Genomic DNA, 15,747 nt, shown 5'->3' with positions numbered 1-15,747 from the left:
GCACGCGGCTGTTGACTGCGACTTTGGGATTGCGCGAGACTTCGCCTTGTGGTCATTCAGCGATTTTATTGTAGCGTGCGTTGGGAAACCGCGTGATGAACTATAAACCAAGCTATTGCCCCCCTAACGCAATAATTAGTCTTGTGATCAGCTTTGGGAGATGCTTATGCATGTTTCATTTCAGCATTTGCAACAGGCAAGTAATACCTTTTTTCCTCTTTCGATTTTCTTTTTATTTCGTTTTAAGTGCTGAACATGCCCAAAAAGTTAATATTGCAATTAGCCTAGCTGTCCATTTTAAAAAATTCGGCAGATCCCACGTACCGTGGGAATCGATGTTATGCGAAGCATGCGCGGGATGGTGACTGTGGCGTAATTTTTCGCATTGAGCGAAACGTTACGGAATGACGCAAGAGAAATATGGAAGTGGTATACGTACACTCATATGTTGAAGAGTCGCATATTATTATATAACTAGTTGTTTACAGTTCGTAACAATGACAATAGCAGCATGGGTGTTACCAACACCAGACGCATTAATGTAGTGCTTATATTCTTCAATACTGGATAGCGCGAATCCGAACAGACGAAGAAGGAACAGAGATGCACAGGACATGCGTTACTCGCAATTAACTAAGCTTCATTTAGGAAAGTTGCCCTAGATATATACACAGCCGAGTGGCACGCGCTGACGCGAGTGGCTTGATGAACTTCCTGCAGAGAAGTTCAACAAATTCTTTTCTGTGGCACGGTCTTCATTCTGACACTTCAGGATAGGGAGGTCCACCAAAACACTTACAGCATGCTCCACACTGGTTTCCAGTGGCTGCACAATTTGTTTCCTATAGTCAAGAACAATGTCCACAAACTTGCTGAGCTTACATTAACAGTGTTATGAGTTCCATTGTGGGTACTCGAGTCCACTCCTGTCCTGATATGCGATCAGTCCATGCACAGATGCGTTTCCATTTGGTTTCTCAACTATTCTATACAGCCCTGGCAGTTTAATTTTTCCGCCATGACTCGGGCTAGGTAGCCTCCAATCAAAGCAAGGGTTGCGATTTCTAGATTGGGAAGCCATTGGTTGGACCTGGTGCAAACTTCTCACAGTTTATTTATGGCTGCCACAGGGAAAAAACTTTTCTCTGGAGTATTGGTGCTCCCAGTGGTAACGCTGGAAACAGCTGTAGGCCGCACAAAACGATGTCGAGTCATTCACATTGCTCTGCAGCGACGAAGAAATAATGCCGGTATTCAGCATTTTCTCGATACCGCAGAGCACAGTTCTCATATTCATGGCATCATTACACCTCGCGGTTCTACGAAGAAAACCAAATAGTTTAGGGTCGCTAGAAAGTTTTCTTGCGAGTTCGAAGATGAACTTTTTTTCAGTCAGCAGAAACCTGATGCACATTACATTTGATGTTGTCGTAGCACCATGGCAGCATATGTCTCCTTGCTCAAGAATTGTCAGGGGGAGAAGCAGGAATGGTGAAGCGACGGGGAGAAGCAGGAATGGGTGACGGCGGCTGCTCACAGTGTCAGCTGGCAGCGCCACCAGCGGCGAATCGAGGTGAATGGGAGAGCGACAGGAGAGGGCTCGCGGGGCCAGCGGCACCCTACCTGACGGCATTGAAAAAATAGAGGAGGCGCTGCCCGGTGGCGTATTATGATTTCCTGGGCGGCAGAGCACGCGAGAGAGAAAAAAGAGAGAGCGAGGACGCCAGCGGCCCCTCGACGAGCGCTTGCGCGCTATTGGCTCTTCACTTGGGTCACGTGGCTTGGCTGGCGAGCATGTTTCCGCACGCACGGAGGAGTGTTTACGGCTGTTCCATCGTTCGGAAGCACCCCTCGCCACGCCGAGACGCCGCAGATACGCGCGCCGAGGGCGCCTGCAAGCGGGTTTCGATAGTTTCGATGGGCAACGTGGTTCCGAGTGTCAACGTAAAGTGCCTCCGCGTCGATCTGTGCACGGACGGCGACGCACACGAGTGGATCGCCAGCTACAGTAGAAAACCAACACGACATGGATCGTCGACAGGGAAACCCAAATCCAAATAGGCAAGTTCACGTGTTCGTTTCTTTTACAAGTGGCGAATAGGCCCAGTCTAATAATAACATTTGATGATATCGACGCCAATCGAGGAAATGCTAAATGCGAAAGCGCGGAATGCTCGCTCATCGTATCGAAAGGCGCGACGCTGTGTTTTGGACTGAATGCTGCAATGATATTGTGCACTAAAGCCGCAGCTGCAGCATGGAAATGCCGCTGCTGAAGTCCGCAAAACTGTCAACGACTGGTACGGTTAGTGTACTTGAAAGGTTGTTATGAACTGAAACCAAGAGGCCTCTGTTTTCACTGTGAATTTTGGTGATATTGTGTGATTATTTTCCATTTTTGGAAAGCCATGCCTGAAATAGCCGCGTCCATTGAACCATGCTTAACTGCAGAAGATTTTATCACTAACTTTTCCTATTTGCGGCCCTGTCGCCCGTTTGGCTCGTTCAAAAGTTTGAGTGGCAGATCGGATCGCGCCGCAAGCAACACACTGCTGAAGCATTAACCTCCCTAGCATACGGCCATGCAGGCCCGTAGCCAGGAATTTTTTTCGGGGTCGCCCACTTGCTGAAACTTTGACTATTTGAGCAAAACGCCTATTTCCGTTATTTATTTTCGGTAAAACACCATATATCATAAAATTGGGGGGGGGGAGGCGGGCGGGCCCCCTCCCCTGGCTACGGGCCTGCGGCCATGTAATGTTTGGATTTTCGATAGTCCATTTTCGCGTGTTTACGCCCCCATTTAACATTTCTACATGTCACTGTACGTCCTAGACCACGCGGTCACCCTTAGCGTCGCGCCTTTCGATACGATGAGCGAGCATTTAGCACTTTCGCATTTAGCATTTTCGCAATTGGCGTCGATATCATCAAATGTTATTAGACTGGCCTATTCACCACTTGTAGAAGAAACGAACACGTGAACTTACCTCTTTGGATTTCGGGTTTCCCTGTCGACGATCCATGTCGTGTTGGTTTTCCTACTGTAGCTGGCGATCCACTCGTGTGCGTCGCCGTCGGTGCACAGGTCGACGCGGAGGCACTTCACGTTTGATGGGCAGTTAGACTTTGGTTTAACTTACGCGTGAACGTCCGCGTGCTCATCGAAACCTGTTCGATGTTACATTGGCTATGAGATCTCCCAAGCAACGCTGGCCGACTGCCGACGATTGGCTGATCACTGGGAAATCGGCAACCGACTTCACTAGCCACCAGGCATCCGAAAAGGGTCGGCCGGAGGAGCGCGGCCAGCTACGTCGGCACTAGATCGGCTGCACGATTCGCGCCACCGTCGGTGGCCGAGTGAACGCCGAGCGCGCCAAACGCTTGTCGGCACTTGGTCGCTGCACGATTCGCACCACCGTTGGTCGCCGAGTGAACGCCGAGCGCGCCAAACGCTTGTCGGGGCGACAAGTCGGCAACACGTCGTGCCGGCCTTGGTTGCCGGCAGAGGATTCGAACAGCGTGTAGTATTTTAGGGCAGCATAAAATACACTGCAGGAAGTGTACAACTCCTACAGTGTGATTTTTTAAACATTACAAAAATCACCTGTGACACACAACATACTTGTGGTCCTTGAGCTGATTACACCAAGTGGTAGAGATTATTTGTGCGAACAATCTAAATACATTATTGACTAAACAAAAATATAGCGAGCCATTACATTCGTGCATGGTTTCTCCAGGCGTGCGTATCTACTTTCAAAGATTTTTTCGAGACCTAACATTCGCCAAGTGTGCGACAGTATTTATATAAATGGGCGTTAAACTAGGCTTTTGTCGTTGTTCGATGCTTAAAACGGATTTTTACAAAATAAACGTGACTGAAGCAACAGTGAACCTTCTACCTCAAATTTATGGCATAAATATTAAATCGTAAGATTTCATTCCAATTATTGCAAACTCAGTGGCTACAGTTAGTCAGTTGCAGTAGTAAGGCAGTGTAATTTGAAGGTCATAAATGAACTTTATATAGATAGACGATTATTTATTTTGCTTTTTCGTGGAAGTAATGTCACCCGGTTGCATTAAACCGAGCTCACATATACATTTATGTCATTTCTGAACTAAAACGGCCATTAAAAACCATTCTGTATAATCTAAAGAAGCATCGTTTGTATACAGGCAACATGAAGCATGAAAATTTTTGCGTGCTGCCCGAGCAGCGCTGCACACCCAAACAGTCTGTGGATAGAAAGACGCAATGAGTAAAAGTTTTTATCTTTCGCTGACGGATGAGTCAGGCAAGCGGAAATACCATATATGCTATGTGAAAAAAAAAACTCATCAAAAGGCGTGGCCGCAATGTAAGATTTTAGTACCAATACACGAACAAGAAATTTCTTTCAAGATCTAGAACGAACACATAGCAATGGCGATCCACTGAAGACCCGTGCTGTGGAAAATAAAACGCAGAAGGTGGAAAAGCGCGGGAAAGAAGAGGGTCAGCCTAAAAGGAACCGCTAAAAGGAAGCTAGGGAGGGTGGAGTGAAAAGCACATTTAAAAAAAGCAAAAAAGAAACATATGTGCTACTGCGGCCCGCGCGCGGAAGGTCCCGGTGGGGAGAGGGAAACTTCTTTTTTTCTTTTTTTCCGCTGTTCTCCGGTTTTCTTTCTCAGCATGGAGCCGCCTCCTCTTTCGAAGAAGCCGCACATCTGCAGGCCCGCCGTCAGGCTTTTGCCGCCAAGATAAGAACATGGGACACATGTCCGAAACAGCACCACTAAAGACGCGTTTGTCAAAATTTACGCGTGTGCGTCTAGGTAGCAACAAATTTTCAATTAAGTTGAAGCGAATTTATCTTTTTTTTTATTGTGCAATGTAGTTACACCTTTACCTCCCACAGATAATAAGCTCTGGCTGAACGAGGGAACTATACAGTTACGACGGGTATGTTCCCCGATATGCCTATTTGAAAAGTTTCTGTTGTCCCATCACTTTGTCAGAGGTCGCCTTGTATATGTTTGTGACATTCATCCTTTTAGCACAACATTTCAAATAAAAGAACCCTTGTTTTTAATAAAGACAAAGCAGGTACACCGTAACCTACATTATAAGAAGTTAAATACTGCACAATTAGGATATCACTGCCTCAAGATACGAAATAATGCCAGTCAGAAGTGGCATTGTGGTCATTTTATACGTCTTGAAAATACTAAACAAAAAGATAAGCAAGCGAATATGATGCATGGAAATGCATGAGAAACATTCCGCGGATTTGTCTAATCTTCTTACTCATACGTATAAAAGAATCGCATATAATGGAGCATTTGCGGCGGGTAACGCGCAACGCGCACTGCTGTGCTGTTGGATCAATGTTAATAAAATGTTTACTAGTTCCATTATTCCACAGAATAATAATTATCCATAGGAGCAACATGTGCTTAAAACTGGACGCTGTAGCTTTATATTTCTATGATTCTATGGACGCTGTAGCTTTATATTTCAAGACGCATTAGACAAATGCATAGCTAGTGCCTCGCGGTAATCTGCCGTCGCCGGTGCGTCGCATGCAAAACGAAAAAAAGTAATAAAATTACATTGCTAATAGTAGACGCTTCACGTGCCGTTGACGATGTGTGTGGCTGACTGTCTGCGCAACGTGAGCGTACCGTACGCTTCTACACATATGAGAGCTCAATTATCAAGTCCCTTGCTGACGCACCGCATAGGACCAGGTGCACTGCTCGACACCGTTAGATTGATTTATATATTTGTCCAGCCTTACACCGGCTGCATAGAGTGATGAGGATTTGTCAGCAGAGCTCATCAATCTAACGCCGTTGTTATCGAAAGCAGAGCAAAATAACGCGACGTGGTGAAAAGTATTCGTCTCTGATCGAGTGACAAGTTGAAACTGGTTAATTTTACTTCAAAATTCAACATTTAGGTTTCGAGCTAACAAGCGCGAGAACGTTCGGGCAGTATGTTGAGGAATAAGTCATGTAGTGTAGCTACAAACGCGATGACGTCCTTTGGTCAAACAAGGAAAACAGCAATGACCGCCAACCACAGACGTAAGGGAAACTTCCGGCTAAGGAATAACATCGAGTTTTGCTCTGAACTGACTGAAGTTAAGCTATGAATCGGATGCTGAGTAGACATGCGATGGCCATAATGATGAGCGCATGCATTGACTCAATATGGAAGTTGGAGTTCTTCGGCGTTGTGAAGAATTTCGATTGGAGACATATCGTTAAAATATTTTATAACCTTGAGAAATCGCAAGATTTGAACACTCTGGAGATCAATGTATTTGCCATGAGGAAGTACATAACGTATAAAGTGCAATCACACTAATTTATCTTTAATGTGACTTTACAATGGTCCATTGTGCTGCGGTATAGAATTGACTGAAATAGTTTGCAAATGGCACGTTGATTGTAACTGACCATATACATTACACCATCTGTTAGTAATAAACTTTATTGAAAATGAATTAATTCAATCTTTCTCCCATCGGAAAGGTTTTGGCTGCTTTATAATGAGCCCAAAAAAATATTAATTTCGTCACACGAATTGTGCGAAATAGAGATCTCGCGGACTATACAACTTTGGCGGAAAATTTCAGATGCGTGTTTCAGGGGCGCGAAAGCTCTAACTGATTATAGAAAAGCTGAATTGCGAAGTGATCTTAAAATCTGGCGTTCTTGTAGCTTATTATACGTCCATTTGTCTAAGAATGATGTCGCATTTGCAGTTCTGCTCCAATCAATAACACCAGCACTAAAGCTATGTTTGCTGTGCCTGTTTTCCCAAATCCAGCCGAATTTTCTGATGTGCACATTAAGTATGTGAATAAGAAAGGTACAATTACGGAGTTTTAGGATGCGGAATTTAAATGTCGAAGTTTTTCACCTGTTTCGCAAGAAACTTCAGAACCTTTAGCGATCGGGCCGCCGAGAATCCTCCGCTGCATTGTCATGAGCACCTTTCAAGCCTTATGATGACCTGTTACGATGAAGCACTTATATGCTCAATGTACAGTGGTACGACATGAATGCTTTTCAAGTGTACTGAGCGTTTACGGTTTCTGCTCGAAGCTCAAGAAAATGTCCACCTTTGCATGCATTAGACGCAAAGCATTTGGTTGAACAACATCAATAAATGGGAATAAATGCGAGTACCGAACAGAAATTTAATTTTGATCGTGATACTATGGCGCGCTAGGCTCTATTAAAATCGACGATTTTGAACTGTCCATCGAAAATTGTGATCCCCGCCTTTTCTATGAGCTTAGGTGGAACAGCTCGGTACTTCTGGAACGCTAGCACCAGGGGCGTAGGCAGAAATTTTTTTCGAGGGGGGCACCTCCTTGATCTGTAGTGGGGACGAGCAGGCAGACGTGGTCGAGTGTCATTTTCTGCTCTGTATGCTATGGCAAAAAAAAAAAAAATTTCGGGGGGGGGGGGGGGGGGCACGGGCCCGGGTGTGCCCTAACGTGGCTACGCCCCTGGCTAGCACTGCTCACGCTTTAGCACGGTCGTGAATATAATATGACTGATCTGATCGAGCCGCATGACAGAGGGAGGACATCAGATATAATGGTTACATATGTGCGAATATTAAACATTTGGAATATAGAATCGAATATCGTCATACTTGATTAGGTCTTCGGATGCGTTAATACGAATATTTAAAATATCATCTATGTCCAAATAAACATAAAATTAGCGTAAAATGCGATAATTTTTGCGGTCATAAGCTACACGTCGCTTGCAGAGCCAGAATTCGATACTCCGCACACTCTGAAGAGTTTTAAATTTGTACCTGATGCTCAGTTTATGGTTTTCATGTTAATTTGTTTTAATGTTAGGGTGCCAACGCTATTTTGTGTCAACAATGAAAACGGTTCAATTCAAATTCGATTTGCTTCTTGGACGCGTTTGCGCTGCCCTAGAATGTTATTTCGCGCCCCCTTTTTTTTTTCTCACCAGACAGAGCTGATAAGCAACACGTGCGTTCCCCCGAAAAAAAAAAGTGGTGAGATGGGATCTTGCGGTTTTTGTTTTGGAGAGAAGCACGCGCGAAAGCACACACGACATGCCCTCTCCCAGAAAGAAGGACAAGTGCTGAAAGGAGGAACGGAATGTGCGAGGGAGGCGGGACGTGCAAGGGGAGCGCCGGACCCCGGACCTCTCGCGGTTTTTTTTTTTTTGTCACAGCGCTGGAGGGAAGCAAGCTCTGTGGCGTGCTTGAGTTCCCTTCCCGCCAAAATCGTAGCTCTTTCGAGCGAGGACGTGCTGAAACACACACGAGAGGCTAGCCTCTCTACACACACCAGTGACTGCACAGAGACGGGCATGGGCAAGCATGCACTCAGAAGCATTTCGTTTGCCTGGAGGCGCGCGGCCGTCTCCCGCTGCCGAGGATTTGACGCGAACTCGTAAGTGAGATTCTATTTCTTCGGTGTATCGCATGGTGAGTTTGTCCAGCGACAAAATCAAATTTCATTAGCACAATCGATGCGTCAATCTGGTCGTCCCTTCTAGCTGGCAGATCAGAATTGTTCAGGCGAACGGCGGTTATATTTGTCCGTGGACCCAATTAAGACTTCGTTGACGGGCAAATATGTAAGATTTTCTTGTTTTTATTTGTGGCATCTTATTGTAAGACCGTGACCTATTTTGCCGTTTTCTCTAGGGAACGCTGCAACAAGGACTGGCTGCGCTGGTCTCGCCAACTGAAAAGAATTCTGGTAAGACGCATGCTTGGTTACAAAAGTCTCACGCAATCGCTTTTTCACATTGAATTTGGTCGCAGGTATGCTGTAAATGCCGACTGCACAATATTGACTGGCCCGCGGCCGCTTTGAAGGTAAGATTGTGTTCTCATTAATCTGTTTATTGTACCATTTGTTTTCCAGTGACATTACGAGCCAACAATGAAAACCTCGATCCACTCTGTTTCCACATATTATCTAGTTTGTGCGCTGTGGAGCTTGAAGCACTTCTCAGAATTTCAGCACACTCGCATTTATTGTAAGTGCAGTGTTTTTTCTATTTGTGCAGCGACAAAATTATTTTGTTTGTTGTGTGAATAGAGTTTTAGACGCGACATGACTGTGCAACTGGTCAAGTAAATAGTCTACCTTTCTCACAGTATTTTCATTGTTCTTTCTTTCAGTCTTTCCCGACAGAAGAACAATGCAAGTCTCACATCTCGATGAGGGTGGCGATTTACCGTCTCACATCTCGACGCTAAAACGTCGCATCTGCGTACGTGTTTCAGGGCTAAGAGCACGAGAACTGGCCGAAAGAAGGGAGCCGATCCAGCAAGAATGCCGCCCGTCTTATATATATTCAGCGCTATCATGCAGCGATCACATGGACTGTACGGTTGCGTTGCACAAGGGCTGATGCAAACGCTCCGTGCGAACATGTTGCATGTAAAATTAGTGCCCTATACAATTGCAAAATAAACATCTAAGAGAGAAAACTTATATTCACGCGTCTTTCTTTTATTGTGTGTTACGTATTAACACGTTAATTAGTGCAGACCGTTAGAGGCGTTTAATTCCGTCTTACATGTGCACTCTGCCCGTAATTAATTCAGATAGAGTTAAACGCCTCTATAAATTGCCCGTTCACATTAAATACGACACGCACCAACACACCAGAAAAACAACTGATGCGTTTTGTTAGAACACGCACAAAAAATAAGAAAAAAAAGCGAGCAATACTAGCGAGAAACGTCCGCAACCGACCTACGGCCGTCGGTAAATCGACGCTTATGTAATGTCGGGCCTTGGTTAACCCGCGAGCGGCATGCACTCGGCATCGTCGGCCACGGTGGACGGGCCTACGTCGGGTTCCGACGCAGGCCCACATGAGGCCAATGTCAATCCCCAAGTCCGGCCCTACGTTGGTTGCCAAGGTTGGGCCAACGACAGTGCAGTTGGCCAGCGACGTCAGGCCGACATTTTGCCAAGGATAAAATGTTGCTTGGGAGCTGGCGTTTATTTCGCACGTAGGCGTACTCGTGTCCAACATGTCACTCGGAAGCACGTTTATTGAAACCCGCTCAACGTGAGATGGGCAAGCGGAACTCGGAACAGGCGCGCGTACTTGAGCGTCCGCCATGTGCGTGGCGCGAATCTGGCGCGTGGCTGGCGTGGCTAGGAGGAGGTGCTTCCGTACGATGGAACAGCCGTAAACACTACTCCGTGCGTGCGTGCGTTCGTAAACGCTCTCGCGTGCCCAGCCACGTGACCCTAAGAGGAGAACCAATAGCGCGCAAGCGGTCGCGGAGGGGCCGCTGGCGTCCTCCTCGCTCTCTGTTTTTGCCACCCATCGCACGTATATGATCGCACGCGCTACCACAAGGAACTGAAATTCACACGTCCAGCCAACGAAACGCTAGCCGTCACTTCCTTTTTGCCAAAATGACGTCACGCACACAATGTTGCCGATAGTTATGGGAAGCCAGATGGGGAGAATCAATTTGTAATGAATCTGCGAATCTGTCCAGCTGTAATTTGGCATAAATAACGGGAACGTGAAAGGAACCTACCCGGCGAATTTTATTAAGATCCACTAACCTCGAAAAATCGCTGGAGTTGGCCTTGCCTAGCGAGTAGTAGAAAGAAACGAATCTCGAAAGACACGCTTTAACCGCACGGCAATCTGCAAAAGTGGACATAAAACGTCATCATCGCCATGTTTAGAGTTTAAAAACTACTGTTTTGTGCGAATTAGTAAACGCTTAAAACCTTCATTTTTTTAAATTTCGGTAAAATATTATGTAAAATTGGATAGATGCTATGAAATCCACTTTAAAATAACCAAGAAAAAAATAAGGCAGTTTTTACTGTTTGCACCAGAGATACGGAACCCTGGCGCGCTGCCCTGGCGGGCGAGGAAAGGAAGGATCTAGAAGGATGCAGATTTTTAACTTCCCGCCCGATAGTTTGGTGGCGCCCCAACAAGTCAGGTACGTCATGGGTACGTATCCTTGCCGACCCCTGCCCTACGCCTGCCCTGCCCTAGCGATCGCTGAGCGCTCGATTTGAACGCTTGGCGTTCTTGAAGCTTGGCTGACGAGAATGGCGCGCACAAGTTTCATCTTTCACTTCTAGCCACCGCATCTATTCATTGATGCAACGTTCTTTTGCCTGCCAGCAAACGACCACACCGAATCGGTACGTAAAGCACTCTTTTGGCCGAGTTGGTTCGTGCATGTTGAGCATAGGTTGGAAAACTTTGCGAAAGGCAAGGGGACGCAGCATGTACCGCCTATGCAGCGGAAAGTTTCCCAGCATATGTTCGAATTGCTAACAACGCATGATTAGCTGAGCACGCCGCATAGACGTGTACAAAGGTTGCGTTTTTAGGGGAACCGTGGCGCTTATGAAGTTTTCTGCTGCTTTTGTGTGATTGTCTTAAGAGAGTGAATAGAGGCTACATCTTAAGATAATTGTCGCTGGGCTAGTTGGTTCACAATTCGATACTGCACAGCGCAACTCGATACGGAACATGTCCTACGTGTGTGTGTGTGTGCGCGCGCGCACGCGCGCGTTCTATGTCTCATACCGAATTTGCACTCTGAAGTTTAGAATATCGCGCTGCGTTGTGGTGTCATGTTTTCTCATTTGTGTACGTGTTTGCACGCCTTGTCTTTTAACACGAGTACGTGCCAACCAGCTCAGTTCTCTGTTAGTCTAAGACGCTGTAGTGTGTACTTAGTAATGTACTATCTTGTTGTAACACTCCACTCTGTAACGCTACGGCGAGTGTGGGTATTGTAAATAAGTGTTGAAGAACAGGCGAGTAGGCACTGGCATTCCGCAGTTTTTGCATATCAGCGGTTCTACTCCGTGGAACACACCGCCGGCTTGCTATGTAGCGCAGCGGCTTGTTGTGAATACAGTAACACAGAAAGTTGCGTTTTTCGATAAGCATCAGTGCAGAGTCATACAGGGTGGAATAGGTGTTACTTCGCGGTTAGTAAACCGCGAAGTGTCACCTACATGTGCAATAAATGTTAACGAGCCAGCTCTATTTGCACAAATTGTGTTTTGCCACCTCAAGTTGAATGCTCGCTGGCTTTCGTAAGAAGATTTAGATGGGCCGGTGTAACTTAGTATTCTCCTTACTCGCGGACTGGCCAGTTTGTGCCTGTTGCTTGGAATTACGTGTATTTATGTCTTTTGTTCCTAGACACAGCTGATACAGGCTACTATTCTGACTCACTCTGGCATCATAGATTTTGCAGCGTCTTCTAGTGCCACGACCTACTGTACTCCTGACCTGCCCAGATATCGGGGTCCTATGGGGAGCGCGCGTCCCCACTCTCGTTCAACCGCTTGTCGTAGGTGGCGCTTCCTATAACCTGTTCGTCTGCTACTCTGCGACCGTTTGACGGCGCTGGAGAAGAACGCCTGTATATGTGACGAACTGCCGGCATTATGTGACTGTTTCTGCAAACTTAGACCGAGGTCAAGTAAGCTATTCTGTGCGGTTAATTATTTACTGCGCACTGGTTGACTACGTGAGAAGCCGTATACTTGCATAGTGTAGGACGGCTGTGTCCTTTTAAATGCAAAAAAAGTTCGAATTCACTTTCCGTATTTTTATTTCCAAAGTATTTTGCATTTATGAATAATAATTACATGATATGAGCGCTCTGTGCTGGCGGAACATCATCACGAGCGTTAAAGCTGACGTCAGCGAACAGGTGCTGACTAGCGCCACAACGCTCGTAGGTTACATCCCTAGCGGCAGGAGGTATGAACTAGAATGTGGGCGCTGGGAGGGGACATCTGGGCAGGTCAGGAGTATAGTAGGTCGTGCTAGTGCCTACATATAGTTCCGAGATTACTCACTTAGGGAGCCCGAGACCTAACGTACCAAGTTGAAGGAAATTTCGTTGAGCTAATGTGGCCAAAATTTGAAAAAACTACGCTTTGAAATCCATGATGTCACATTGGCGTTTATGTGCAGAGAGATTTCAGCACAAAATTTAAGAATGAAACTGACTTTCACCTTCTTTCATATTAACAAACCTATGATGGGAAATTACTACAGTAGTGTTTTCAAAGAATTTTATCAGTTTAAATTGATTCATTTTTCACTTTAGTGTCGTTGTAAGGGGTCAAGTAGAAACAGACATTATTGCCAACTGTTGACTTCAAAGCTGAACACGTATGCTGAAACCGTTTCAGTGAAGCCATCCTGAGCGAGCATGGACGCTGTGCCAAATGAGGTGCTGCTGCCAATCTTGGCACTTGTGGATGGTGCAAGTCTCGTCAGTGCAAGCGTGTGTGTAAGCGTGGCTGGCACTGGTGGAGGCGATCCTGCAACACAGTCGTGTCATTTGGAAAATGATATGCCTGTCAGAAATCGACCTTGACATGCTGCCTGAACTGCTTGGCCATTCCTGTCCAGAGTGAGGCTTTCTACATCAATTGTACTCCGACTTCTGCTTAAAGGCATATGCAGAATTGCTTGCAGATGCAGGTAGAATAGGATAGAGTGTGTGCAGTAAAGGGCAGAGCCAAATTTGTTCAGGGAGTGGGCACCCCTATGTGTATGTTCTGCATGTTTAGTGTGGGTGCTCGTATAATGTAAAAATTTGGGGGAGGGGGGATTTAGCCCCCCCAAACCACCCCCTTGCTACACCAATGGTGTGCAGATTGTTAATCATAGTGCAATTTATGAAGAGCACCAGTATCCACTAGCTTTTTTTAGACAACAGAAGCAGTTATGAAATTCCTTGTAAATGTGCACCAAGTAAAAACAGCATTACACCTGTACAGCATGTTACTCCTAAAACTAGCACAACTGGTGCAAGTTATCACCTGCTTCGTAGCTTAATGTCATTGGGCTGTTCAGCTCAAGGTTTAATGGCTACCACATTCAGATGGGGAAGGTATGCAAAAGTGTTTACAAAGTTAAGTTTATGCGCATGATAAAAAAAAATCCTGGATGGTCAAAATAGATCTGGGTTTCTCCAGTATGGCCTGGCTTATTTTTGGAATGGTATTATCCTGGCTGGCCACTTTGTATATGTAGTGTCGTGTGGTTGTTATGGTGAAGAAGGCCACAGCCAGGGCTGGGCAAAGATACTTTAAAATGTATCGCAATACGATACAAGATACTCAGGCAAGAAGTTTGAGATACGGATACAAGATACCACAAGACTGACTGTATCCGATACGATACATTCCAATTGTATCTGCAGATACTTCGATAGATTCGCAAATTTGTTACTATATATATATATATATAATATATATATATATATTATATATATATATATATATATATCTATATTATATATATATTATATAAAATAAATAAATAAAATGTAGCACTAACGCCCATGCACAGAAATGTTTGCTTGAAAATTTATTATTTGGGACCAACTTTGTTTCATTTGAATGAAATATTGTTAGTATCTCAGAAGTTTTCTACTTCTTGCTCAAGGGGGGGGGGGGGGGGGTATGTTAGTTTTATTCCGAGACAACTTATTGGTGTTGCTTTAGCTGCTTAACATGACAGCTCGTTATACACTTCGTTGATAGAGGTTTTTTGGAGCGAAGCTTCTTAGGCCCGCACCCAGCTGTCGCTGTCGAAGCTCCCTGCAACACAGATGCGGCGTCGGGGCAAAAAGACAATGAACGGCGCGCGTGCTGAAGGCGCACGCGGCGTGAAAAAAAAGGAAACAACAAGGCGTGTTGCGCAAAAAACAAGGCACGTGGCGCAAATAAACAGTTTCTAAACGTACATAGTCGTTTGTGTTCTATTTCTGAGGAGCTTTGCTCATCGGTTGTTTTATTCGTACGCGAACAACTGGTGATTTTTGCTTGTCGATTTTGTAATTGCTGGGAGCCGCTGCTCTGCTTGCCGACACCTTAGAGGGTTGCCATCTAATCTCAAGGACTTCAATAAGACTTACGCACGATGGGCAAATACCACTGTGGAGTTCTGCCTTGCCCATTAACATATTACGGTTTTTGCAATACTGGATCACTGGACAGGTGCCACCAGCAAGAACGCTGGTAGCGACATTATTTGCGACGCATCGTGTTTACGTAAAGGACATAAAACTGCAGTGGCTTTTGTATTCTACTTATCTGCTGGTGTAAAGCGTTCATTAGTGATGTACTCAGCAATGTGCAATCTTCTAGCAATTTTTCTTCTACGAGAAATGTGTAGCCCAGAAACGTCTCAGACGTATTGTATAGTTGCACAAAGTGCCGCTGGGCACCACCACTATTCACACTATTGCCACTTATGGCTCCGACTACCTGGTGATTAGTAACAGCAAAAGCATAGGGAAGCCTAAGAAAAGAAAACAAATATTTTAAGTGCCATAGAAAAGCGGTTCTATATCAAACACAGTGAATAAGTATAGAAGCACGATACAGACGACACCCCCAAGACCTAATAATATTGTTGTGTTTTACGTCCCAAAATCGCGATATGATTATGAGAGCCGTAGTGGAGGGCTCTGAAAATTTCGACCCCCTGGGGTTCTGAGACTTAATACTACAAGCACGGGCCACCAGCATTTTGCCTCCATCGAAACGGTGCTGCCGGAGTCATGCACCATTACCACTGCGGTGGGTAACTAGTTATGATAATTAAGCATTTGATCGATCATTCACCCATATTTGCACGAACCAATGCTTACAACACAGTTATTTTTCCAAGACAGTTAGATTGGAATTCACTACCAAAGTA

General features: G+C 45.4%; 1 pseudogene; it reads left to right on the top strand.

Moving 5' to 3' along the window:
- LOC119402524 (uncharacterized) overlaps positions 1-15,747 on the top strand; it is a 261,537-nt pseudogene that overhangs the window by 208,816 nt on the left and 36,974 nt on the right.

This window comes from Rhipicephalus sanguineus, chromosome 8, assembly GCF_013339695.2.
Source record: "Rhipicephalus sanguineus isolate Rsan-2018 chromosome 8, BIME_Rsan_1.4, whole genome shotgun sequence".
Lineage (NCBI taxonomy): Eukaryota > Metazoa > Arthropoda > Arachnida > Ixodida > Ixodidae > Rhipicephalus > Rhipicephalus sanguineus.
Note: the sequence above shows the minus strand (reverse complement) of the source record. Positions and strands in the feature narration are given on the sequence as shown.